This window comes from Oenanthe melanoleuca, chromosome 4A (assembly GCF_029582105.1).
Source record: "Oenanthe melanoleuca isolate GR-GAL-2019-014 chromosome 4A, OMel1.0, whole genome shotgun sequence".
Taxonomy (NCBI): domain Eukaryota; kingdom Metazoa; phylum Chordata; class Aves; order Passeriformes; family Muscicapidae; genus Oenanthe; species Oenanthe melanoleuca.
Genome location: NC_079338.1, coordinates 11,624,555 through 11,650,973, shown reverse-complemented (window position 1 = coordinate 11,650,973; position 26,419 = coordinate 11,624,555). Strand labels below are relative to the sequence as shown.

Sequence of the window (26,419 nt, the reverse complement as noted above, 5' to 3'; positions counted from 1 at the left end):
GCCTTTCATACCCCTGAGCAAGGATTAGTGAAACACCCAACTGTGAGAAGAGAAGGGACATGTTGTGGCTTCCCTAAATTCCAGGGATGCTGCTTGCACAGTCACCCTGGCACTGTGCCTGCCCTCCCTGAGAGCAGCACTGCCATCCTCAAGGTGCCACAGTGGAGGTCCTTGCCTGTGCTTCACTAGAATAGTCTCAAGCTCAGTTTCAACAGTGCAAGGGGTAGTGCTAGTGAAGGCCACACTTCTCCAGAGAGGCTGGCAGGGGCTGGTTGCTCTTCAGCTGCTGTCAACCTTGACAAGGAAGGAAATTCTGCCTCACATGCCAATGGAATAGCAAACTCATGACTGGCAGTGAATTTGCTCTGAGCTGGGCTTGCAAGGGAAGACACAGGCAGGGGAACCCCACCACTGCTGCCTGGCAGGATTAGCCATGCCATGGCAGCAGCCTGCTTGTCCCTGCTGCCCCAGGCTTGGGGCAGAGCATGGGGTAATGGATGGCCCCTGGTGGTTCCAGCCACCACATCCTGCCTCCCCTCTTCACAGCCCATGGACCCTGGGCCACCTGTGCTGCCACCATGGACAGGCACTCGAGCTAACACATCATTTCTGAAGGGCTTAAAGAAACTTCAGCCCTTCTGTGCACAACCACTGCTGAAGTGTGACCAGGAGAAGGGGTCCCAAGCAGCCTTGCCCCCTGACACTGCCTGCCCTACTTTTGTGGTTGGTTTTAAATGCAAAAGAGAGGAGACATGACAGGGAGTTTATGGGAGATACTGATTGCTGGCACCCTGCACTTTGCTTTTGTCATGTCAAGTCATCTGCAAGCAGCTCAGAGTCTCTGTGATGGTGCTCTTTGCTTGCTCACATGGAAGTGAAGTGAAAGCCAGGCTGACATGCAGACTGTGCCTGAGTAGAACTTCCACCAAGTCTGAGCCCCTGAGCCTCACCAGTGCCTGGGGAAAGTCTGTTTCACAGAAAGAAATTTCACTTTGGACAACATGAAGACAAGGTTTATGTAACCTCAAACCCAAAAGCAATCAAAGGTGTGATTTGTCCAGCAGAATGCTGCTGCCTGCCCTGCTTTTGTCTGTGCTTTTCCTTCCTCTGCTCCTGGCCACCCTGAGGCACTTCACAGGTAACAAGTCACCACGCTGATGGTCACTTGTCTTTAGTGAGCCAGCTCAGTTCATAGGGCAGGGGAATATGAGTGTCTGGCAGGATGTAAGCAGGATTTATCTGCTGGGCCAGCAGCTTTGCCAGGGGTTGGTGGGCTGTATCAGGGACTGGTGGTGTGTGTGTATCCATCCATCCATCCATCCATCCATCCATCCATCCATCCATCCATCCATCAATCCTCAGACTCTCCCTCTGTCTCTCTCCTTATCTACCCCTGAATAAAGGGAAGGTGACTTTTTGCACAGTTGTTCCAACACATCCCTCAACCTATGAAATATGAGCTGGGGTAACTGAGAGAAACACCAGAAGTCAAGGATACTATAAGTCATTCCAGAGCACGATGTGACCCATTTTAGCCCAATCAGAAGTACCTTAACTCCCCCACAGCCCCACAATATTTTCATTTTCAATATGCTAGATTTATAGAAAAGTCTAGTTTTCAGTATTCTCTTAAAAAAATGAAAATATATCTGTACTCCCAAGCAGAAAAATACACTGTTTACACTTTGGGACCACAGTTGAACAGAAGGGAAGAGAAGCCTTACGAGGACAGTTCACACAATAAAGCTTTTGGTTGCAAACAGACTTTGAATAGTAAGATCTCAAAAACATGATCCCTCTTTCAGGGAATTCAATTTCACATAAAAACCTGAGTAGTGAGATCTGCTGTGATCACAGGTGACAGATGGAACCACTGTGACTCATATTAGTAGCTTCCTTCCCATGCACAGACACAGGGATGCAGTCGGCAGTTCACTGGGTCTCTCCCAAGTGAAAATGTGCTCAGATGTCTCCAACTTGAAAGAGAGGATAATAAAAATCTCCCAGAGACTCATTTAAAACAGAAGTTATTCAATTTTTGTTTGTTTTACACCAGATGTGCTCCAGACATGTGAACTCAGCCTCTAAAGATTTTCCTGCCTACTACTCCCCTCTTCTAACTACTCACCAAAGCACACCAGGTAAAAATTTCCATCCTCCACATCACTAGTCACCAATACAACCTTGTCATTTCAATTTTTCACACTTCTTCTTTCCCCCTGCCCTGTATCTCTGCAGTCTCATCTCAATAGCTTATTGCCATTGGCTACTAATGTTGAACAAAGTGTTCCCAATTTCAAACACAATTAAAAGAAAAATCAGTAGCACAGAAAAGAGAAAATTAACCATGGGAACCACTCTCCCAGGGCTGGCCAGTTTCTTTAGGTTCAACACCTGAATCTGCTGCTTCACAGAAGCACAGACTCACCTGCTGCTGCTATTCTTCATTTCCTCCAGAGTTTGTTACACTGAACAATCTGTTTCCAAAGAGAGGAAAAGCAGTGGGGCAGGTTCCAACCTAAGCCTCCCCCTCCCTGCTCCTGAACAGCACAGAAGTGCGGTTCTGTCCCCAAGATGTCCCCCAGGCTTACCTACAGGCACATCTCCACACCCTGCCAGGGGCCCAACATATGTTTTACAATAAGCAATGATTAGGAGACATGAATCATCCCCTCAACCCTCTGTTACAGGCACACAGGATGCACCTCTTTCCTCTGTCCTGCTGGAACTCCAGCAAGCTGTTCTCATACCAGGTTTTCACTCTGGAAAGCAATTTGTCAGTACAAGTGATGCTTAAATTTTAAAAGGTAGTGACTAGTGCTGGGATTCAGAATCTCAGTCCTGACTCAGGCAGACCAAATAGAGGTCCCTGCCTCTTTGGATTGAGGGTTGGTAGCCAAAACTCCATTTTGTTCTGATTGCTAGTACTGAAAATTTTAGTGTGTTAAAAATGGCATCTCAGGATGTCAGTCTACAGACACAGCCTGTGTTTGAGGGCACTTCTGAGAGCACCAAAGCACACAACGCCCAGTTCATGCCTAGAGCCATTTGGCTCTGGGACAGAGAAGGAAGACAAAAGCAAGCAGGCTTTCTTTTGGGACAGTCTCTACTTTTCCTGCCAAAAGGCTGCTCCTTACCACTCATTCACGCAGAAGAGCAAAGAAGGGGAAAGCTATGGGCTTTGCTTCAAAGACAGAAGCAATTGCCTGGTTCCATTGTACCACAGACTGCTTCTACCATCTGCTTTAGGAGGCAGTGAGGAAAAGCATGCTTGGCTGCATTGTGAGAGGTTTTGCAGCTGCTTTCCTAAGGAGCAACCACCTACTCTGCAAAATGCAATTTCTCCTTAGACCAAGATGTCCAGCCTCAGAGGTCCTGGTCTTATACTTTTGTCTTAGTCTTGCAGAACAATGCACTGTTCCTTACTTCTTGTCCCAAGTAAACTCCTGCTTTTATCCTAGTGCAGTACACAGAAAAAATATTTAGCTAGTAAATCCCTCAATCCTTTAAACGATGCCTTGCAGAATTTTATTTTCTTAGAAAGGATAATATTATATGAGAAAAGTCTCACTCCTGCTAATACTCACAAAGTAGATGCTACATGCTTCAGAAGATTTGAAGATTACTTTCTAAGACATGCAATTCCCAGATTAGGGTGTTAGGCATGACAGTGCTATACAATTTTCAAAAAACACTTAGCAATTTTTTTATTTATTCACCTTGTATTTTGCAAGAAAGCAAAAATTCGACCTTTATCTGTGCCAACATTGGGGTATTCTGCACATTCCCCATGTCAGTAGTGAAGGACACTCACTGGTGTTGCATGTTGCCTTGTTATTTCCTTAAACAACTGCAGATAGAGCAACTCTGTTACTGCTGGGCTTTGTGAGACACTGACCCAAATTTACCACATTGAGGTGTAAAAGGTGAATGGCAGCTACAGTCTGTGAAACTACACAATGGACAGAAAACAAAGATTGAACATGATAATGCTCAGGTTGATCCAGGAAAAAGAGGCCTCAGAAATTTGCTGGAGTCTACCACAGAGCATGCAGCCCCTCTAAGCCAATATGATTCAGGCTGAAAACTGAATCTCTTTCCTGCTATTTAATTCTGTCTGGTTTTACTAACAACAAGGAGTTCACTTGTCTAATGCTGGTTTGCTCCTCTGCTAGCTGCGCTGGGCTCTCTGCAGGCATCAGAGATTTTTAAGGCTAGAACAGTTCATCAAATCATCTCTCCCTACCCCTGCTCATAAAGCTGTTCTTCCTGACCCTTACCCTGTGCCCATCACCTAGTGTTTGATTACAGTGCATTTGGAAAGAGGCTGAGTGTCTGGAAGCCTGAGCCATCTACCCTCCTCTCTGTGGGCTGGCTGACAGCCTTGTGCACCCCTTGGCACCACAGCAGAAACCAGCACCTCATTTTCAGAAGCTTGCAAGTACCATCCTTCCCAGGGCTTGTAGATTTTTTTAGTGCTGGTCATTTGTACAATGAATGATTTAAAGAAGGAAAGAGAACACCAGATTAATATGGTAAGCAAATGGAAACCTCTACCTTATTTTATCTGCTCCTGGAGAAAATACTTACGTAGGAAAGCATTTTTAATGTAGGAGTTAGGAAGGTAGAAGCTATCTGCTGTTCCTATATTTGATAGTAAATGTATTTTGAAAGATAGGTACACCTACATACTTGGACATCTAATATCAAAAGACCTTGTCCAGCTCCCAGGAGAGATCTGTAAATCTGGCAAATCTCAGCACAGCTGTAAAGCCCTGATCAAGAGAGAACATCATGGTGATGTTCTGTCAGGACCAATTTACTTTGGCAAAATGTATTTAAGAAGCCTTGTAGAAAATATTATCTTGTTACAGGGAGCTCTGGCTATGCCAGGGATTCTTTTGCATAGGCAAGAAGGCAAGAAGGGTTTTATGACTTCTTTGTCCTCAGTAAAATAAAAATTGTACTCAACATCCTTCTCTCCTTTAGCATCCCCCCCCTTCTGTAAGCTGCCCCTAGCCCACCTTAAAATAAAACTTTGGCAGAGTCATCTATCACTATGAATAGAAGAGCAGATATTTCATGAAACTTTAAAAAAGTAATGTCCATATTCTTTGCCCAAACATAAAACATTATAGATATGGATTGGTTGCCATTTTTTATGAATCTGCTTAGAGTCCCAGTGGATATAAATTATGATAAAGGGCAAACTACAAGTTCTACATGACTTGGCTTGTAGTAATGAGAAACTAACCCTGCACAGAGCCTGTCACCAGTGACATACTGCTTCTTATAGTTATTGTTAGTATCCATCAACCTCTTGTTGGGGGAATTCTCCCTGCACTTACCCTGTTTGTCAGAGCTCTTCACAGCAATGCAAGCAGTTATGCCTGTTCAGTCAAATTGACAGCCAGGGACCAGTTATAATGATCCTTGTTTTCTGAAAACTTACTTGGTTTTAAGGAAGGAAGAAAAAGATCTTACTGCTTTTGCAGAATGTCTTAATTTCTGTCACTCTAGCCTCTCACAGAGGTAGGTCTTCAAATCCAAGGAAACAATAGCTTTGTCTTTCCTGATGCATCCGTGCCTTTTGCTACCTATGGCAGCAATGCTTCTGTCTTTGTGAGGTCAGAATGCCAGGCTCCAATTTGGTGTCTGGGTACTGACTGCACAAACCTAACAGAGATTTACCTAAAACTTAAAATGGCAAGCAGAAAATGTATTCTCATTCAGAGAGAGCACGGCCTATGAGCCAACTACCAGTGCTTTGAGAGACCCTCCTCTTTACGAGACTGAGGAAAACAAGCTATTGCAATGTATTGACCCACTTTAGTCTTACCTTCCTATCATGAGCAAGGGGTGTTATTTCACCTCTTCAGACAGCTCAACAGAGAGCCAGAGCATTGCTGGTACAAAACTTCCACAGAGACTTTGATCAGCAGGAACCTCCATCTGGTGGAGGGGTGGGGGTAATTTGCATATAGAGATTAAAATAACATCTGTATTCCAGGATTCATTCTGGACACAAATGTCCACAGTGCTGGCCCCAAGAGAATAAGTGAAAGTGCTACACTGAGGTAAACTTGATGTGATTTAAGTGTTGGCTTCAGCAAGGGTATCCAAATGACAGAAGGGATTAAAAGGGATAGCAGCAGGCAGTGGAAGTGCAGGCTGCTGCTAAGGTTGCTTTGTGACCTCAGGGAGCAGGAGCTGCTCAGCACACAACTGCCTATTGCTTATCTTAATGATATCAGCCAGAACCGGCTTTTGATGTTTACTGCAAGAAAAAACACAAGGCAGTAGAACTTCAAAGAGGACTAAAAAGCTCTAGTGAAGACCAAGAGCCATGATCCTGTCCTCAGTGCACTCCAAAGCTTCCCTCTCAAACCAGAACAACTTCATGCTCCAGTGACAGAATCTGACTGGGTTTATAGTACAGTTTACAGAGCACACAGAACAGGCTGGGGTAATTTTTCCATTTGCAAGTCTTACTGAACTTCTCAAGTTGAAAACCAAACCATTGTGTCCAAAGCAGGGAACAAGGGGAAGAGGCAGATTGGGACAACACTGTGCCTAGACCCTCTCTTGATGCTCTTGGGTACCTCAGACATGTTCCTTATCCTTGTCACTTTACCAACCCAGCCAGAGTGGGGGACAGGCTCAAGCTGAAAGGCAGAAAAAATTTTGCTTTAAATCATATTCTCTGCTGAGAAGCTGGTGATGCTGAAGTTTCAGAAGATGGAAAAGTGCCCACTCTTGGGATGGCATTGTGGGACCTCACTGTATGTTTTATATAGACTAGTGCTCTAATGCTTGGCCTCCGATTCTTGGCTTTATCCTGTTGGTTATAGAGAAAACTGAAGTTCAGTGATCTAATTCAAGAATGATGAAGTGCCCAACAATGCCTGAAGACTGTTCTGGCATTTAGATATGTATTAAAACTCTCTCATGCATTTTTGGAGCCTGACTTCTGTATTTTAACTCTTTGGGTTGTCAGTGATAAGGAAAGAGTAACACACATTTCAGTTCCCTTCAAGTAAGTACAGTTGGCAGGGAATCAGATCAGGTGCTCTGAGCTGAGAAGTCCTAGAAGGACTCATGCACAGGCAGTACTAGTTGGAAAAACTATGACAAAACCACCTCCACTGAAGTGTGATGGAATTTACTGTCTAATTCAAACTGGAATTTTTGGACATACTTTATTAGAATGCCCACTAAGCTGTTTTCAAAAAAAAGACTCTACTTCTTAAATACAGGTGTAGTACTTCTTACAGGCCCAGGGAAAAACCACAACTCTACAGGGGCCAGATGGGCACTTGAGGGTTAGGGAAGGAAAATTGGGCCCTTCTTCCTGTGCTTGCAAAACAGCTCCTGCAGTGTATATTGCTTCTATGAAACATATATCTGCTTCCAAGAAGTATCACTAAAGCACTCTTTGGGAATGCATTGATCAGTGGACATTTATAATGTTGTCAGACAAGATGGCCCAAGATCAATTATTTTATTGGGTACTACTTACAAATGTCAGAGGCATTACTTAGGAAATTGATTTTGACTTTATGAAATTTAAAGATTAATAGAACCCAGCAAATAATTACCAGGCTATTAGTAAGGCACTGATACTCTTACAGATTCTCTGGGAATTTATGTACTCACAGAAACATATACTGTGCTTACACACCTGACACCTATGGGCTATCCATACCCTCACCAGATGCTTGATGCTCCCACTGAATTGAACAGCTGCTCCAGAGTCTCATCCCTTCTGTGATTTTGTCCCAGCATTACTATTATTATCTCAGTGCCATCATAATCTTGTACACATTCTCTTTGGGATACCCAGGGCTGCACCAGCAGCACTCAGCATTTTCCTTTCTTAAAAAGTGCTCCAGGAGACCATTTATGAAGAAAATTGAGCTAGTTAGTCACTAGGGCACACAAGAAAAAGGGAATTCTGGATTGTTGTTCTTTCAAAACACAAAATAATATCAAATATGTTTTTGTTAGTGTCCTGAACTAATTCTTCTAAAGTACAAAGGAGTCTAGGAATGCACAGTATTTCTCATTCAATTGTGCTTGTGTCTTCAGAACTGAGCTTTGTAATCAGAACCTATAGGAAAGAAAATGGTTGTTTTGTCACATAATTTACAAATGTCATTTTAAACTTCTGTTGCTTCCCTGGTGGAAGGGTTTGAGTAAGCACAAAGCTGTCCATGAAATTATCTGTATTTCTTTTTGGCTACCTGCAAGATAGTAACTGCTTTTCTCTGTCAAAACTGCCACTACTTTGAAAAGACGGATTTAAGAATGCAGAAAATGCAGCTTGATTTCCTTTTCTTCTCCTCAAAAAAGAGATTCATGAGCTAGCTAAGCTGCCAAGGTTTTGAAAGCAGATAATGACTGTCTAGTTGCAGGTGAACAGAAACCTGGTGCACAAAACTCTCAACTATGTTTGGAGCCCCTTGCTCTCATTTTGGTTGTTAAAACTTCACAGGTCCCAAGAGTGAAGAAAAAGATGTAAGGTCTCCTATGATTAATTACAGTTGTGTCACACCTGCTCAGTCCTCTCATTTCCTCTCCCTCTCCCAAGTAAGTACTTCAATTTTAGTCTGAACAGTCTGGAGAAGGTTTGCAGGATACTGAATGCTTGTGGACACTGAAGGTCGTCAGAAATTCTGCCTGGGGTTTAATTGCAAGTGCTCTGCACTGCTTGTTTGAGAGTGGCTTGAAGTGACAGAGATAAGAGGGGATTTAGAAAATCTTCTTTATTGCCTTTCAGATCCAAAGCAGAATCAAAGACAAGAAACTCTTCCATTGGCCCATTCTCACTTGATGCTTTAGAAATATCACAGAAAGAAAGCAGAACTACAGGTGGGAATATATACAGTGGAGAAGACGGGGTGCTTTTTTTGGACAGATTCTCTAAAAAAGAAATGTCAAATCAAGTGACTGAAGCAAAAATACCACTGTTGCCTTACAGGTTACAGAGTCTTCCCATTTCCTTGCTGATTTGTCAGAAAAGCATTAATGTTGAAGAAGAGTAGATGATCTAATGTACATGACCTGAATATACAAAGTCACTCTGGGGGTCATCAGATGGAGAAAACCTTCCTGGAGTAGAACAGAGAGATGACAATTCAAAACTCAACAAGGACTTTGACTTTTTCACTTCTAACTTATTTTTGTAAAGCAACACACGGTTATTATTTTTCCTTGTCTTTGACATTGCAACTGTCAACCGAATAAATAGTGATGTTTCAAAGGAACATCACACATTGGGAAGAAGGCATCAAGGAAATTAAAACGCTGAGCAGGAACCTGTCACAGGAGGCATGTCAAGAAATGACTTTGTAACTCTGCCTGTGAGTGCAGCTGTGCAGTCAGTAAATACTGGCACGCCCTTTTCATTTCATTTTATTCCTCCTGGCACAGCTGCCAAAGGAAAAGCTTCTCATTTAACAGATTCCTGCCAAGTACAGTGAGGGCAATAGCCCTCACTGAGGATTTTGTTACACGGCACCATGTTCTAAAGCCCCCAAAGATCTGTCTAATAATGAAGTTACACACTCAGATGTTGGTATTGCCAAGTTCTTTGATTTAAATGTGCTTGTCCCTTTGTCAAGCTATAGTAAACAAGCTGTGCTTTTGCATTTTTGATGTGTGTGTAAAAGCAACGTGAAATGACATCAAAGCAGCTCCCACAGCACTGCCCACAATTTCTCCTGCAGGAGGAGCAGAAGGCATTAGCAGCACCTGGGAATAAATAAGAAAGAATCCTGCTGATGTGACCTACCCTGTGCTGAAAAAGTTAGCTTTCCTAGAGATTAAGCAGTCAATGATGTGACTCAGTGATTACATTTTAGCAAGTTGCACGCAGTTTCTTTGTATGCCAAATGCAGACTGGCTGACTGCAGCAAATCTAACTAAACTTCTTGGCAGCATCCAGTGCTGAACCACACTTCTCCTAATGCTACACCCATGCAGAGGCACAGCCCAGCTCCCATCGTATCCAGCAGGGACTCACAGCCAATGACATTTTACCTACTTAGCCAAATCAAGATTTACCAGCTTTGGTCACGATTCTGTGAAAATTTCCTTAATTATGCAGCTCATTCTGTTACAGCCACTGAGTCTTGAGACGTTGGGCTTGAAACCAGCTGAGAAAGGCAGACAGGCAGAACACCTTAAGAGGGCCAGGGAGAGAACAGAAGAAGAATTCAAAGCCTTGTAAGTTCAGTTTGTTAGTAAGAGAATTGGAAGGTGCCTACACTACAGTGTACAAGGATTTCACTGGCAAGAAAAGCAAGACACTGGAAGATTTCTTAGCACAGCAGAAGAGGCATTTAGAGAGCTGAAAAGGGTACCCAGAAAAGTTTTAACTGCAAACAAAATACCAGTCTGAAACAGTGAATCTAAACAGCAATTGGAAGAGATGGCTCTGAGAAACAGTGAATCCTCCAGCTCTCCATACCTTGAGATCAAGGCAAGTCTCCCTGAACTATATAATCTTTATAAAACACAGTCCTGGGCTCAGCACAGGTGGTGACTGAAAATTTCATTCCTCATAATGCACACAAGATAAAATCAGGTGAACTAACAAACTGTGTCTTGAAGCTCTGAGAGTTTACAGACTAATGTTGATGGAATTACTTGCATGAAAAATTCCCAAATAAATGAGAGCTTGCATGACTAGTGAAAATTTCTCCCAACAGATACCATCTATTTGACATACTCCATCACAATGAAGCAAGATGACCTGTATCCTAATCTAGAGGGAAACAGTAAAACTGAGGGGACCTATGAAGATTTTTAGAAAAAGTTTGTGGTGTTTTTTTCTCCCAAAGAATTTCTTGCTCAGGCTTGTTTTGTTTTCTGCAAACTTGACTACTGAAGTGCAGTTGTCCCAATCTAATCTCAGCACATTTTTCATCATCTTTAGAATTTCCCAAATCTAATGAAATCGTCTTTCTCATGACTCTGCACACATAGTTTGATTTTTTTCCTGTTTTAGAGATAGGAACAAAACATATTACCCTTAAATGTAAGGGGTCACTAAGCAGAACTTAGGGAAAGGTCATTTTAGCAATCTATCTGCAGTAGAATAGCTATTCAAAATACAAAACATGAAATTCCTTAAATTAGTTTTAGGTCAAGAGGAGAAGCAAACAAATAGAAAAATGGTCCATAGGTTTGACTGAAAACCTCCTTATCTGTAAATTGGTCTTTTTTCCAAGTTCTCTTGGCAGCTTTGGCCTGAAGGAAGGTCTAGATGATGTGACTGCATTCTTAGGAGAGCAATAAGATTAATGGGACAGATTCTCATTTGCTGTATATAGACAATTCTCTGGGACTTACACTCTCTGAGGGTCTAGCCCAATATAATTTCAAAATGATGAAACAATTCTTAAAAGGGAGGGTTACATTTCAAAAGGCTGTGAAAGCATTAAAGCATCATTTTAGCCAGTAATGCTAAAAATGGATATTTTTCCATCCTCCTAGCAGCATAAGGTAGTGGACACTTTGTGATTTATTTCCAATTCTGCAGTTCATCTCAGTCTGTGGCACTGAGAATGTCAGCCCAACTTACTCTGGCAATTATTCTGAACCAAGGGGACATCGTTAACGAGCCAGGACTCTACTGTTGACCTGTTTCCAACTCATTAATGCCGTTAAAGTCTTTCCCATCTTTCACCTCCACATCAACTTCCTCACAGACATACTTACTAGTACACCTGGCACTTTGCTAACAAATGATGCACACAGCTCTCAGCCAGGAGAGATCTTACTCCAAAAATTAAAGACACGCTTTGAAAACGCATTTGGAGTGACAGTGAACTCCATCAAGTCTCAACTGCTTATTAAATCAGCAACACCTCAGTCAAAACCTGTGCAGTTACCCAGTCCAATACCATTTTTCACTGATGCCATACCATTCTAAAGACTTTCTTCTTGGCTCTTGAATAATTAAACAATATCCTTGCAACATAAAAACAGCCATACCGGATCAGGCCAGAAGTTCATCCAGCCTCCTATCTTTTCTCTGGCAGTGGCTGGGATGAATGCCAAAGGAAAACAACCACCCTTCCCCTGACACACACTTCATCCTTTCAGCAATCAGCATTGTAAGGACTTCCTGAGCTGCAGGCTGAGTCACATTTCAAAGCTGCTGGTGGTCAGCCTCTGCCCCAAGCCCTTCTGACATGCTGAGCCTCTCTATGATAGTGTCTAGAGGCAGAGTGGTCACAGTCTCAGATGATAAAATTAATCAATTGCACAGAAATGCCAATATGCTAGCACACAAATGAAACTAGCTTTGATGATGACCATTCTCCCTGTTTATATGATAGATGCATAATAATTACCAAAATATTTCAGGTCTTATCATACACAAAAGTCAGCTTGTGACAAGACAGAAATAAACTTCCTGTGGTTTAAAGTTTATTTACATACTAATTTCCCTTGTTATCATAATTTGATTGTGCTAAAATTTATTAGATTGTAATTCTTTGGACAGAGACTAAGAGCCACACTTTCTCCAGAGCTTAACTCCAGGCATCTTTGACACTTATTTTGCTGAAAGAATATTATGTTTTGTTTCATATTTTTCCTGTATTTTGTAAGTGGATACCTGAAGTCTTCTGCAGGACAGGCACTCCTGGAGTTGTGTGCTATTGCACAATTAATCTCTCCTGGACTTGGTAAATGGAGATAAACCAGTGGCACTGTTACCCTGATGGGGTTGCTGAGTTCCTGCAGTGCTGAGCTGGAGCTGCCTAAGCTCTGGCTCAGTGGGAACCCAGGGCTGGGTAAAAGCTGCTCAGGCTTTGTCCTCTCTAAACATAGCTTTAAAGCCAAGGCTTGTCACCAGCCTGAACAGACAGCAGTGCTCTACAAAACCCATCTCTCTGAAGGAATAGTTGGGATGGACACAGTGTCCCTTGCTGGGAGCTCTGCCACACAAAGGACCTGCCCAGAGACTGTCCTTGCACTGGGGAAGGACCTAAGGAGCCATGGGCAAGGACAGTGAGGGCTGCTTCCCCCTGCCTCCCCTCCTGCTCCTGCTCCTGCTCCTGCTCTGCAGGAATTTGAGTGATGGGGGGGACAGGAAGAGGAGCTGCTCTTCCCTATGGCCTGAACACATTGTATGCAATCTAGGTGCTAAAGCTGTCACAAAGCAGATATGCTGCACTGGTTAAGATAAAAATTGTCTGCGTAGAGTTACTTACAAATACAATAACAATAACTCACCAAGTAGGTGGGTGCAGCTAAAGGTGGAAACTCTGCCAGCCCCAAAGCCTGCCTGTCTCTCAGAGATTTTACTGCCTGGATTTTGGTACTATTCCTAATACTGACACAGCTGATACCCTAGAACAGAGATGTGCTTTGTGAGAAGATAAATGACATATTTATCCAAGAAGTGTCCTGGTAGCTGTCAGTGTGAGTCTCTCATCCATCATGCTGTCCCCTGTCCTCAGGGAAATCTGTCTCCCTATGTATTCTGCTAACCTGGTGGTGCTTTAAGAGCACACTCTACCATTGGAAATCACCAGTGAAAGGTTTGCTGTGTCTCTCCTCCATCAGAGTGCCGTGTTGAGTTAATCTGAGCGTTTGCAGCAGGCAGAGCTGGAGTGAGGAACAGCAGCTCCCACAGTGGAACACACTCCCACTGCTCTCTGCAGGCTGGCAGCTGCTGGGTATCCAGCTCCACACCCCTGGCACAGGACACACTGCTGCACTGCACTGCTGCACTGAATTGGCACCTGTGGAGAGCCCGTGCTGCCCCAGGTGCTGCTCCTAATTTTCTTCCTTGAAATGCAGGCAATTTATTATGTCTACACTAAGGAGTAAAATTCTTAAATGATGTAGTGTCCCAAAACAAAGGCTACCCACCATCAGACAGCAATGATGGCACCCAATTTGCACAAAGTCAGAGTGCTATTCAGTCTAAAAGCTCAAACATTCTTCTGCAGGGCCAAAAACATTCCTAGAGCCAAAACCAATGAAAAATCCAAAAGAAATGCCTTGAAAGTTGTGAATGTTTTAGTTTCTACATTTTCTTCAGGGTTTCACATGATTTCTGTTCTATACTAGAACAGCTTCTCCTCAAGTCCTTGCTCACCAGAGTGCTTAAAAGTCTGCAAATTTAAGTGTCAACATCAATGAAGCACTTGCATGCTTAAAAGTCCTGCTAAGCAGAGTCCTTGAGCTCCGTCTCAGTGCAAAAGCAGATCTCTCTCCACTGAGCCTCCTGTGCCAGGCCAGATGCTGGGAGACACAGCACAGGAATACCTGCACTTCTGTAAGGAACTGTGCTCACATTATTTCTGGACATGGGCTACACTGCAACTCCCTGGACTGACAGAAATACAGCATCAGCTCTGGAAGGTGTTTGCATGGACACTCTCCCAGTAGCACAGCCCCCAGCTGCAGCAGTATCTTTATTGCTTTTTGTGGTGAGAAGGCTCCCACTGGAGAAAGCAAACTGAGCAGCTAAAAGTGTCTGTCACTGCTTTAACAGGGAAAGGAATGTGCCACAATCAAAAGCTTGTCAGAAAGCTTCTCCTCTAGAAATAAAAAATGAGAGATCACATCAGTAGTGAATTTTACAGTTTTCCTCTGTATCACAATGGGATAACAGACAGATATAAAGCAAAACAGCAGTGAGAAGGAAAAAAACCAGGGTAAGAAAGTTGAGAGCTCCTTCCTTATAGCCAAAATGAAAATCTTTCCTTGAACTGCAGGTAAAGATGGATGAATTTTCCCCAAAGGAAAAATAAAGTTGAAACTACTCATAAAATACACCTCAACGTACCAGTTAGTCAACATTTGAAATCTAAATAAAACAAACTTCATTCTTATTGGAATTGTGTAGAAGAAAAGAAAGTATATTTTAACAAAAAGCAAAGAATGCATCTGAGTAAGAACAACCTCATACACCCTGCAAATCAATGTGGGAATGAGCCATGGATGCTCCCAGAGGTCTCTGTTGCCTTTATGGGCACATGATCCTGAAGCTGCACTCATCCATCCTGGCTGCCTCACCAATGAAGCTGTGCCTGCACCCTCACATTGTCCCCAATGCCTCTTCTGTGACAGTCCTGTTTACTGACTGTCTTCCTTCCCTGTGTACCAATATCTTAGTGACCAAAATAAGACCTGCCATTTAGGCTTTAACATGGCTGTCTGTGAAACAAAGCTTCCAAGGGTTTCCTTTTCCCTTCTCCCTGAACCTCCCAAAAAGTGCAGTCATTGAATCTGAGATGAAAGTAGCTCCCTTTATCTTTTGCTTTGACTATTAACCTTGGGAAAAAAAAAAATTGGTTGAGATGGTCAGCATCTTCTTATGTATAGGGACAACACCTCTTGTGATTGGCTCTTGTTTCTTTATGGATAAGTTTTGAGGTTTCCACAACACATCCTAAACACAGCCACAGAAAGCATCACAAAGAAAAAAAAAAAAAAAAAAAAAAGATGTGATGCCAAGTGTTTGAGAGCTGGAATTCCCTGCAGCCTTCCTACAGGCTCCTTGTGCCCCTGCAGCATCAGCAGCCCAGAGACACAGACACAATGTGCTTGTTCCTGAGAGCCAGAATGTTCCCAAGGACAGAATGCTCTCCAGCTAAAGGAAAGCCAGTCAGTATTTTGGTTTTGCCCCTTTGTTCACTGCCTGCTCCCAGGCTTTATTTACTTCACATCACTCAAACACTACACTGATGACTGAGTTTGTAATTTCCTCTTCTTTTCTATTGGGTTAATCCCTCTAGTTCTAATGGCTTTACAAACAATAAAAAATGTTTAATTTTCACAGCAAGTCTGAGAGACAAAGTGTGTCCTCTGAATCTGGACCCCACAAAATTACCACATGATACAGGAGATCACATCATGCTGGATTGAAAACTGCCTCAGGCAGTGACTTTGCCTTTTCCACAGTAAAGGTGCCACGTGTATCAATAAACCCACACAGAGCAGCTGTAACTTTACAGGGTGTCTTTCTGAACATTACTGAACCTGTTTTAATGCCATTTAAAAGATACTTCCTAGAAATGGAACACCTAATTCCAGTTAGTTACATGGGTGCAGAAAAATCAAAAGAGAGACATTAGGTGACAATGTGCAGCCAGGAAGAACCAGGGCCAGATTTCACTGGAGTGCAAGAGAAGATGGGGGACTGACTAATCAGGCCCTAAAAGCTGATAGTACAGCTTTTGTTGAAAATAGACAAACTTTTTTCAAAAATGTGTTTTCCAGTAGTGGAGCGATCCAGAGGCTTCTTCATGTTAGGCAGTCTGGTGTTTGTTCTCTGTTTTAAAATATTTTTTGCACACCACATAGAAATAATGTTATTGATTGCCAGGGATGCATAAATATCAGGGGTGTCAGCACAGTTTTAGTCACAGGATTAATGTGGTGCAAAATAGAATTTCTAGGTAACAATCTCCATTCTAGATGAATGTTACAGACAAACTTCTCAGCAGAGTGAGTTTGTAACCTCTTTGCAGAAACCATTTACAGTGTTTGATGTATTTATATATGGTACCTCAGAGAACATTTTGTAGTGTCAGGGGAAAATCTTTTGCAGAGGGCTTCAGATACTGGCCAAACCTTGTTAATGAGTCAGGTTGTCAGCTTGTCAGATGAATTATACAGATTTGCAGGTCATTAACAAGAAATAGCTACTGCTAATTATAACAAGGCCATGAAAGCAATATCATTCCAAATTTATGAAGGAATTAAAAATAATAAGGCAAGTGTCTTTTCATCTGAACACAGATTAAATGAGTATTAAGTGTCTTTTCTCAGTATAAAGTAGTTTGTTCTGGTAGTTGAAGTTATAGTTAGGTATTTTTTTTACTGGAAGATGAGATTAAATTAGACAGATCCCACTAATTTAACTTCACTTATTATTTGATCATGCATATTTATTCACAGCAAGTACTACTCAGCCCTTACTAGTTTTGCTCTTAATATTTTCCATGCCAAGACATTTGCAATTACAGAACTTTGCCTTCCATATTTACTAGTAAATGGGTTTGATTGCCACAAAACATCATGTTTGTAATAAATTACTCTCCTCTGCAATTCTGGTTTAGCCTAAGGTAACAACAAATGGAACTTCTTTGTAACAAACAATTTACAGTTTGCACATAGGCAAATATTTGTATATTCAAATGCCCCTGGAAGTTTCTGTTTGTCACATTGAATCCCACAGGAAATCAGCTATTGATTTCAGAAAGGCACAAAGTTATCCCTGCAGAAACATATTTAATATCTTGCTGTGGCCAGAATCATAACTGTTCTCCTGAAATCCCCAACTCCCTGGCAGTTTAGGAGGGTACATTCCCTAAATGTTTGCCTGGCCACCAGGCAGATGCTGCCACCCTGGTAAGAGGGATGGCAGAGTAAGTGGCAAGTCTGGTTCTCCATCACATTTTCCAGGGATTCAACTTTCACTTGATACCAGCTCCATTTTGACAATAAAGACTGAACTGCATGGGCTGTTCTGTCCCACCTTGGCTTTACCTCCTGCACTGGGGAGCCTCAGTGGCCCAGCACCAACACCAAACCTCTCCCTGTGACTTACAGAGCTCTAATTCTCACTCATGAGTCAAGGAAGTTGTGTCCTAGTCCTGGTGGCAGAAGTAGGGCAGTAAATTAGAGAGACTGATACAGATTATAGAAAATTTTTGTCCCCAAACCAGCAGGTTGTCTTCCTAGCAGACCTAGCTATAGGCAATGGTTTCTCCTGCTGGCTAGTATGGGCAGAGAGGCAGTTGATAAAGCATTTTTAAGAGCAATTTGTAATAATGTCTCAGCAGTGAATTCCAGCAGAATTAGCAATTAAAAAAAAAAATTCACTACTGAACATAATACAATCTGAAGCAGCAAAGTCCAGCTTTCATTTTGAGGAAATTTCACTGCAATCCCCTGTATCTGAGGGTCTTCCAATATACTGTCAAAACCCAAAGTCAACACATTTCCTCTATAAAATGTAAACACAAAGTACTTCAAAATCTGGCCTGAAGCTTCAATTTGTAGTATCCCTACAGAACACAGAATTGTTCCCTGCCAAGGAATTCTTCAGAGCAGCAATACAAAAGAATAGCTTATTTTGTATAAAAATGGTAATATTTTCAGAAAATGGAACTCTACTGGGTAGATTTCCCTCAGGATTCAAGCGTCTATTTGGAACATATAAGCCTCTGTAAAATATTTCTCACAGTAGCTAGATAATTGTTCATTTCTGTTGCTTTGGTAGGAAGCATTCCTGTTGAATTGAGTTCTTGAATCATAGAAAAAAGAAGGCTCAGAAGCACAACAGAAAAGCAGTGTGTGGATTTCAAAAACAAACCCAAAACTCACATTACCTCTTAGGAAAAACTTTGCAGAAATGTGCTTAGTACAAATTGCAAAGAAGTACAACTATGCCAGCATTAGCAGCCAAGAAATACTCATTCATTTAAGATAAAAAGGCAGAGCCAATTTCAAATTACACTTGCTGCCATATAACATATGCAACAAATAAAGAAATAGCAAGGGATTGAAGTCATCCCTGAACACCACACATGGTACACGTTTCCAAAGTGGTTTTGTGCGTAAAACAAAATTCTCTTAATCTAGCACATCTCAGTGGCCTGAAAAGCTATCTAGCTTTGTAAGCTACTAAAAGTGACAAGCAGCTCTGCCACCAAAGATGATCACCAGTGCATCTGAGTTCCCAAATCAAATTGGGAAATTATCATTCCTCCTGGTTCAGCATCACACTCCTTAAAGAAATTCAGTGGTTTACTAGCAAAAATTTCTGGTGTATGTAAAGAATTGCTCCCTGGGTAACTTTCCCCATCACTATCTACCAAAAGAAGTTGATTACCTGAAGAAATATCAATAAAATGAAAACTATACTTTCCCTCTGCACCCCAAACCTGCCACAGGGTACATTTTGTGAGGCTGCACAAACTCTACAAGCCTTATCACTTTTCTGCTTCTGGATCTCTCTGCATTAGATCAGAGCACCACTGCTGGGGTCTCAATGTTCTCCAAGGCCAACCTGCCTTTTTTTTTGTAAGTATCTTAAAGCTGAGGAACTCAGCTTAAAGGAACAAACTGTCTGGATTTCACCCCAAACCACTGAGTGCTGGAATCCCACCTTGGGCAAAACTGTGTGTTTTAGGTTGTGCAACCAACAGCCCAAAGGTAAAAAACAGATAGGGAAAGTTTCTTTCAGCATATTGGAGGCTTTTCCATTGAGCACCAGCTTCTTGAGAGCTTTGTCCCTTCTGCCAACCACCAGCTCCCACGAGTCCTCCTGCATCCCTCACTGCCCCTGCCCCTGCCTGGGGGGGTTGTGAGTGCTGCCTACAAAAGCAGAGCTCTGTTCCCAGCGAGAATCCCCCCAAAAGAGGCTTAAAGGACAGAGGATTTCTATATTGAAAGTCAGATTAGGACAATGCTTTAGGTTTTTTATCTAATCAGTTTTATCTAGTCAGTATAAATAGTATTAAATTCATTCATTGTTTTTATCACAATCTGTCCAACTACCCTGTACCTACTAAAAACTGCTGTAGCACTATGAAGTGGAATGAGTCGAAATAATTCTGGATTTGTTCCTGACATGAGGGGTTTGTTTACACTTCAAGACTCAGTCTCAATTTCCTAACAGTCTGAAGCCTGAAGCCATCACACATGTGGCAATTAAACATTTTTGGGAATGAAGGCAAAAAAATCAGAGACTGAAGGCGACCTTTGTAGAAAACATGGTGAGTTCCTAGAGATTTCTATTTGCTCTGGAATTTTTCACCTCAGCAGGACTTCAAGCACCAAAAGTTTTAATGAACATTAAAAAACTATAATTCATGTCTCTATTTCAGCTGCACAGCCCCACTTTGGATGAGATTTGGCAGCCAGGTCCCAGCCTTGGCAGGGATCTCTCGCAGGCTCCCTGCTCTCCATCTGTGCAGGCACTGTCCGGAAAAGCTCCCGCCACAGTCCTGTGGTGCCCTGAATTATTCACGCTGCTCCCAACACGCTGGGATGGGGCCAGACAGGCCAGCACTGACCTGAACCAAACACTTGGCTGATCCATCTTGCACATTCCCACAAGAGTGGGGCTGGACCAAACCACTGCTGTGTTATTGCTGGTAAGCCATGACATTTTAATTAATGGCTGATTACCAGAAACATTAAATGGAATGAAAGGAGGACCTGGGTACCCCAAAACAAGTTGGACATGCAACTTCCAACAAAATTATAATAAATATTCCCATGACCATCTTTCCAATTAGAAGAAATCCCTCATTAACCATTTATTTCACAGCATTTACTTTCCTGGTAAATGCAGCTGCAGTAAAGGGTTGATGTTTCCTTTAATTTATAACTTTGGGTTTTTTTGTACAGATTGTGTACATTGTGTACATTGTGCTGAGCTACCTGCATAAACAGAGATAATGTGGATACACACTGTTCTTCAAGAGGCAGGGGAAGAAAGGGAAACTCAATGATGAAAGTTATAACCAATTGCCTAAAGGACCACCAATGTAGAACTGTGGATTAAATCAGTGGTAAAGGATTTATCTCAAATGGCTCTGCCTGTGTAAGATATCAGTAAGTGATACAAATATATGTATGTATGTATGTTTTAGCTGGGAAAGTCACAGTGCACTAATACTGGCAATTCCAGTTTTCCACTGAAGAAAGGACAAAAGCAAAGCACAGAAAAATTATCAATGCATCTCACGGCCTAGTGGATAAAAGCAAGACACAGTGGTGGAAGCTCTTCTGAAGCCTGGATAGCTGTGGAACAGAATCATTTACAGCCAGATGGGCTAATTCTGTATGAACCTTCCCAAAATCTGCACTGCCTCCAGTAGAAGCACTCACTGTGTCCACCCTGAACTTGCCAGGCTCCTTGCTTAGGGACTGCAGTCTCACCCTGCCCCAGGCTGGCTCACCAGATGCCTCAGCTCTGAGCTGCTCAAAAGCAGGGAGCCTGCCCAGGCAAAGGCTTGACTCCCTGCCAGACAGACAAATGGCACTGAATGTGTCATTATTTACCTCCTCCTGCCATCAGAGAGAAGATGTATAGGTTTGAATAATTCCACTGGAGGAAGGAACATTTTTTCAGTGTCTCAGAACCCAAGTACTGTATACTTTCTGTCACAGCCTTCTAGCTCATCCACAGCAGTGGCCCCACTGAAATCCATAAGCAGATGAGACCTGGCCTGTTGTTGCTCAGCTGGAAGCAAAGAGAATCTTCAAGGACTGTACTTGCTGACCACAACAAATTAATCTCCAGTGAGCCTTTGTACATTTGAGTATTTGCTTTACCAATGGCTTTAGAAGTTGTTAAAACACCTGGATCTTGCTATCTATAAAGACTTCAAACAAAGTATTTATGGAGAAAAATAAATGACCATATGGATGAGCAGGGCCTCAGTGTGCTAAGTGAGTACTTACAGAACATAGCAACAAAGTTCCTCCTAACTTCAGGGATTAAATCTGCAGGGACACAGCACAGAAACACAGCATAGTCTTACAAACAAAGTTTTTCATCTCTGAATTTCCTCCTGTCTGCATAGTTCTCTTGACCAAATTTTCAGCTTATATTTTTTATGTGCAGAATTACCATTCCACTTCAATCCTTAAGGAATCCTTGAATCCCTAAGGAATACCCTTAACAAAAAGAATACCAGCAAAAAAAGGAGATTTAGAAGACGATAATAATATTTTTTTCATTACTCAATTGTCTTCTAACTGAATTTTCTGTGATCTATATTTAGGGGGACTCTCAGAATACATATAGGGTAACCAATCCCCCCTTAAAGATCACCATGATTTAGTGTCATTTATTTTAGATGTCTTGAAAGTCACATTTAATTCTTCATTTTAAATATTCAATAGGATGCGTCTAGAAACATTTTTCACTTGGTTATATTAACATGCTTTGACAAGTGAATATAATAATGAGATTAACAGCCCAGCTGTGAAACCAAACTCTTAAATTCTGTAACTTTTGCTAGGCAAGCAGCTATGTTATGGCAGGTTTGGTGAGCTGCTTTGCTTTACCTGTCACCCACTCATTCTCCTGCAACAGGAATACAAGAGATCTCCAAAAACCATGGCACAGCTCTGTCTACTCAAGTTACTGTGAAGAATCTCTGTCCCAAAATACATGAGACATGAAGATCTGGGCTTCCACTATTTCCTCTCTTTTAGTAAAAATGCAAAAGTCAAGAGCAAAACTTGACTATAAAGAACTCTGTAATGGTTTATAACATGTAGGCAGAGCTGTACAAATCACAGGGAAGAGGATGTCAGTTATGGGCATGAATGCTGTCAGCCAGGACTGAGCCTGAGATGTGGGTGCTTCCAAAGGAGGGCTTACAAAAAGCAACACTTGAGCTACTGTTTTCATCAATGACCTGCAAGCAAAGACAAGATCATGTACTGACACATTTGCAGGTGAGAAGTTGAGGCTGAATAACTTGTCATGAGGAGGACAAGCCAGTTAAAATGATAGGGATCATTGGGAAACTATACCTAGTTAAATTAATTAAATTTTAATTAGCCAAGTGCAAGGAGTTTAGAAATAAGAAATACAGATCTACTTGCAGGAGGGAGATACCAGTGATACCAGAAAGGATCTGTATTACATTACACAGATATCAACACATACCTACCAGCTGCCAGTATTATCCCAGCTGTATGAAAATGGAAACTTATTCCTTAAATTTGAATATCAAAGGGAAACACAAGCAGGAAAGTGTAGATAGAACTTGTGAGACCTTGTTAGTACACAGCATTGTGTTGCCTTAGAAAAAAAACAAACTGGAGAAAATACAGAAAGCAGCCCCAAAACCTTGAGTACATGGACAATATGAAAAATTCTCAAGACATTTAGCTGATAAAAAAGAGGACTGACAAGTGACTGGTTTATACAGTATAAGCACTTTCCTGTGGAGAAAACAAACACTGGGTACTTTAGAGACTCTCTTGTCCAGCAGAGAGAGAGAAATTCCACAAGAAGAACTGATGGCTGGGTACAGAAGCCAGACAAACTCATCTGAGAAACAAGGCACTGCTTTTGAACACTCAGCCAAGCAGTGCATCGAGTTCTGTGTTTCTTTACTTTTCAGTTGGGGGATCCTCTGGAGAGCAAGCATTGCACAGGCACAAGTTCTCAGCCTGAGAGAGCCAGGATAAGCTTTAATACGCAATGATCTTCTATTTTTTCTTACCCTAAAGTAAATAAATTTATCCACATACATGGACTTTTTGCAAGTGTTAAACAGATGTAATAGTTTCCTTTAATTATCAAACACTGCAGTGCAGCAAAGTGTGACAAATATGCTGCTAGCAGGCAGTGACACCACTTAGAAATGAAAATGTCTGCCACCACTGCTGCTGAGGGGACAGGTTATATTAGCAAACTTTCAATATTACAATGTGAAGGACAGCTCATTCAGTATTGTTAGTACCTCCCTGATGATACTTCCCATAATTTCTCATTGGAAATTTTACACTTCTCCAGAAAGGATCTAGTTCCTCTTAGGAGCACTTTAGGGGCTCCCCAAAGATGCTCAGTTCACTTTTAGCTCACCAGATGAGTTGCAGTATTACTCTAGATTGGCTCCATTGTCAATAAGCAACAGACACATTACTGCCAAGTGTGGGCAAAATCCACAGCATGTCACTGCAGAAAAGAAGGAAATCCCAAGTCTAAAAGCTCAATAAATTATATTGGGAAAACTTACTTCAGTTCTTCATCAGAATACCTGAGTAGCCAGCCTGGGGCAAACATAATAAAATATCCAAAGCCAAAACTTGTGTATATATATTATGTAGCACCTCACTGCACTGGGAGCCTTTAAACTCATACCCATTTTGCTTTTGTAAATGAGTAGGGATGTCCTTAAATTACCTCTCTTGAACAATTTTAGTTTCTCCAATGAAACCCTCATGGACTTAGAGGTGATTTTACATGAGAGAAAAAAAAAACCAGAAAATTTGGAACTGGCTTTGAAACAGAAAACATCCACTCCTTTTAAATGAGGCACTGCAAAAGGAGAAAATAATTTAAATAAAACAGCATTGTCTCTGCAACATAAAACATGTTCTAACGTTACAACTCTGGTCATGTCTCCAAAGGTGTTGGCTGATTTCACCTGAATTAGCTCCAAGTGGAAAAGACTCAAACAAATAGATAAACAAACAAAACCCCACCCCACCCCACTACAACAAACCAAACCAAACCAAAAAAACAAACAACCAGAACTGTAGCAAGCTGGCACAAGAGATCTGTAAAAAAACTGAAAAAAATTGCTTACTCATTTTGCATATTATTATGTATAAAAGCTGCTCAAACATGCCCATGACCTTTCTCTGTCTACTCTGCCCACATCAGCTGCTGGCAAGCAGAATTCTTGTAGCAACAGGGTATGAGATACTTCCTCCATCCCAGGATTTCTGCAAGCCTGTGCTCTGCCATGAGATCACTGAGAGGTGCTTTCATTCCCCTGGCTGAAGAGCCTGAACAAAGCTCAACATATCTCCTGCCACCCCCCCAAACTGAATTTCAGTGATGCAGAGATGCACAGGCTCTGGCAGAACAACAGCAGGTGCCAGGTGGAAATCCCTCACACCTTATGTGCACAGGAAGGGTGACACTGAGGACACCAGCACAGGACCTGACAGGGCTTGGTCTCTCACAACACACTTGCCATCACAGCACAAACTCTTGTGATCCTGGCCCTTGCTGACTTCTGGGAACAGTGTATCAGGTGACAAGAGACAGATCAATGGTACTTTGCACTGATTTAAGATGTCTTCCTCTCTCTCTCAAGCAGAGCAGAATTAGCCTTTTGTTACAGAATCCAAAGCTATCATTTACTTAAATAAAATGAACAGCACTCCACATCAAACATGACTGAGCCCTCTAAATGGAGAGGTACTCCTTTAATACAAGGTACTGCAGGCACCTGCAGATTCTCTCTGTTAAAAAAACCCTTAACATATGAGCTCTTGCAAAGCAGGAGGCTATTTAAAACACACACTTCTAGTGAAATTGTAAAAATTAGAATAAAAATATCCAAGTTTGTTTGTTTTCATACAAATGGATTTACAAAGAAGAGGTTTACTGGCAGTTCATTTAATGAACTGTCCCATAAAATGGTGCCTCAAAGCCCTGGCTGGAGAGGGAGATGGGTTTTTTTTGAGCCCAAATGAGCTCTCCAGCTCCATTTGCAAAAGCACAAAACTCAGATTAGAAGAAGACTCAGATTTGTAGCCTACCAGGGGATACAAGCATATGCTCAAGCATTCAGCAATGGGCTTCAGCACAACCTTTGCCAAACTGAGCCCTAGAATTTCAAGTTTTACTGACAGTCATTACAGCAAAGCATTTACAGATTGCCCAATGTGTTACACACACCACCAGCACTCTGCTCCTCACCCCTCCTTAGCTCTTGTCTGTGCTCCCTCTAAACTCACATGAAGAAGTGATTTCCAGGTAACTTGAGGATGAAAAAAAAAAGAAAGGATTTGGTTTGACAATAGGTGATAATCAGAACTATCATTCCCAGCTGGTTTTACCAGAACAGAACAAGAGGATTTGACCCGAGCTTTTAGTGGCACTAACTCACAGACTGAGTGATGCAACAACAGATGTCCCCACAGAGCTACAAAAGGATCGGTGCTTCCACCACCCCGAGCAATGATGGGATGTTATTTTTCCTCTGGAGGAAATAGTGAGGCAAACCATTACCCAGATGGTTAAAAAGAAGCTGGACTAAAGAAAGTAAGTTTCAGAAATTCCTGGAGTAGGCAGATAAATTTAGCAGCTATAATTCAAGCAGCCATTGATTTCAGCAGGATGAATTCCCTGGTTGCTGCCATCACATTTTCCTCTTCATTTTTGCTGCCCTTTAAAAGCTTAATTTTGCCACGTGTGCAATGCCAGGGCAACAGTGAAAAGTGGTTTGGTGCTGTGACCTCAGTGCATTTTGGCAGCAGCAGGAAGGCAGAGCAGATATTTCTCTGAATTATTTTTGAACTTGTCCCTAAAGCAGTATAATTTCTTTGGCTTCAGAGGTAACAAAGGAAAACTATTAGATTGACTACTACTATTTCATCTATTTAATGTTGCTGGTATAATGTCTCTACCTATTTTGTGACTTGAGTTCTTATTTATGCTTGTAAATCTGTGCTTAACATTTTGCAATATTACAGAAGTAAGCTTCTTTTAAATGCTCTGCTATATTTTATTTATTTTTATTTGAACATGCAAATCCCCACTGGGTTAGTTTCCAAGTGAACACATCAACTCCCAACCTCTTTCTGCTTTTGAAATAAGGGTATTATTGTCTGTGGCATTTTGCAAGATGTTTTTTCTTACTAACAGCTTGGTTTTTGGGGGGGTTACTTGTAA

The 26,419-nt window shown here is 41.8% G+C and overlaps 1 protein-coding gene across 1 annotated transcript in view; it reads right to left on the bottom strand.

Moving 5' to 3' along the window:
* Positions 1–26,419, bottom strand: part of IL1RAPL2 (interleukin 1 receptor accessory protein like 2) — a 367,516-nt gene that overhangs the window by 41,989 nt on the left and 299,108 nt on the right. The window lies entirely within an intron of this gene.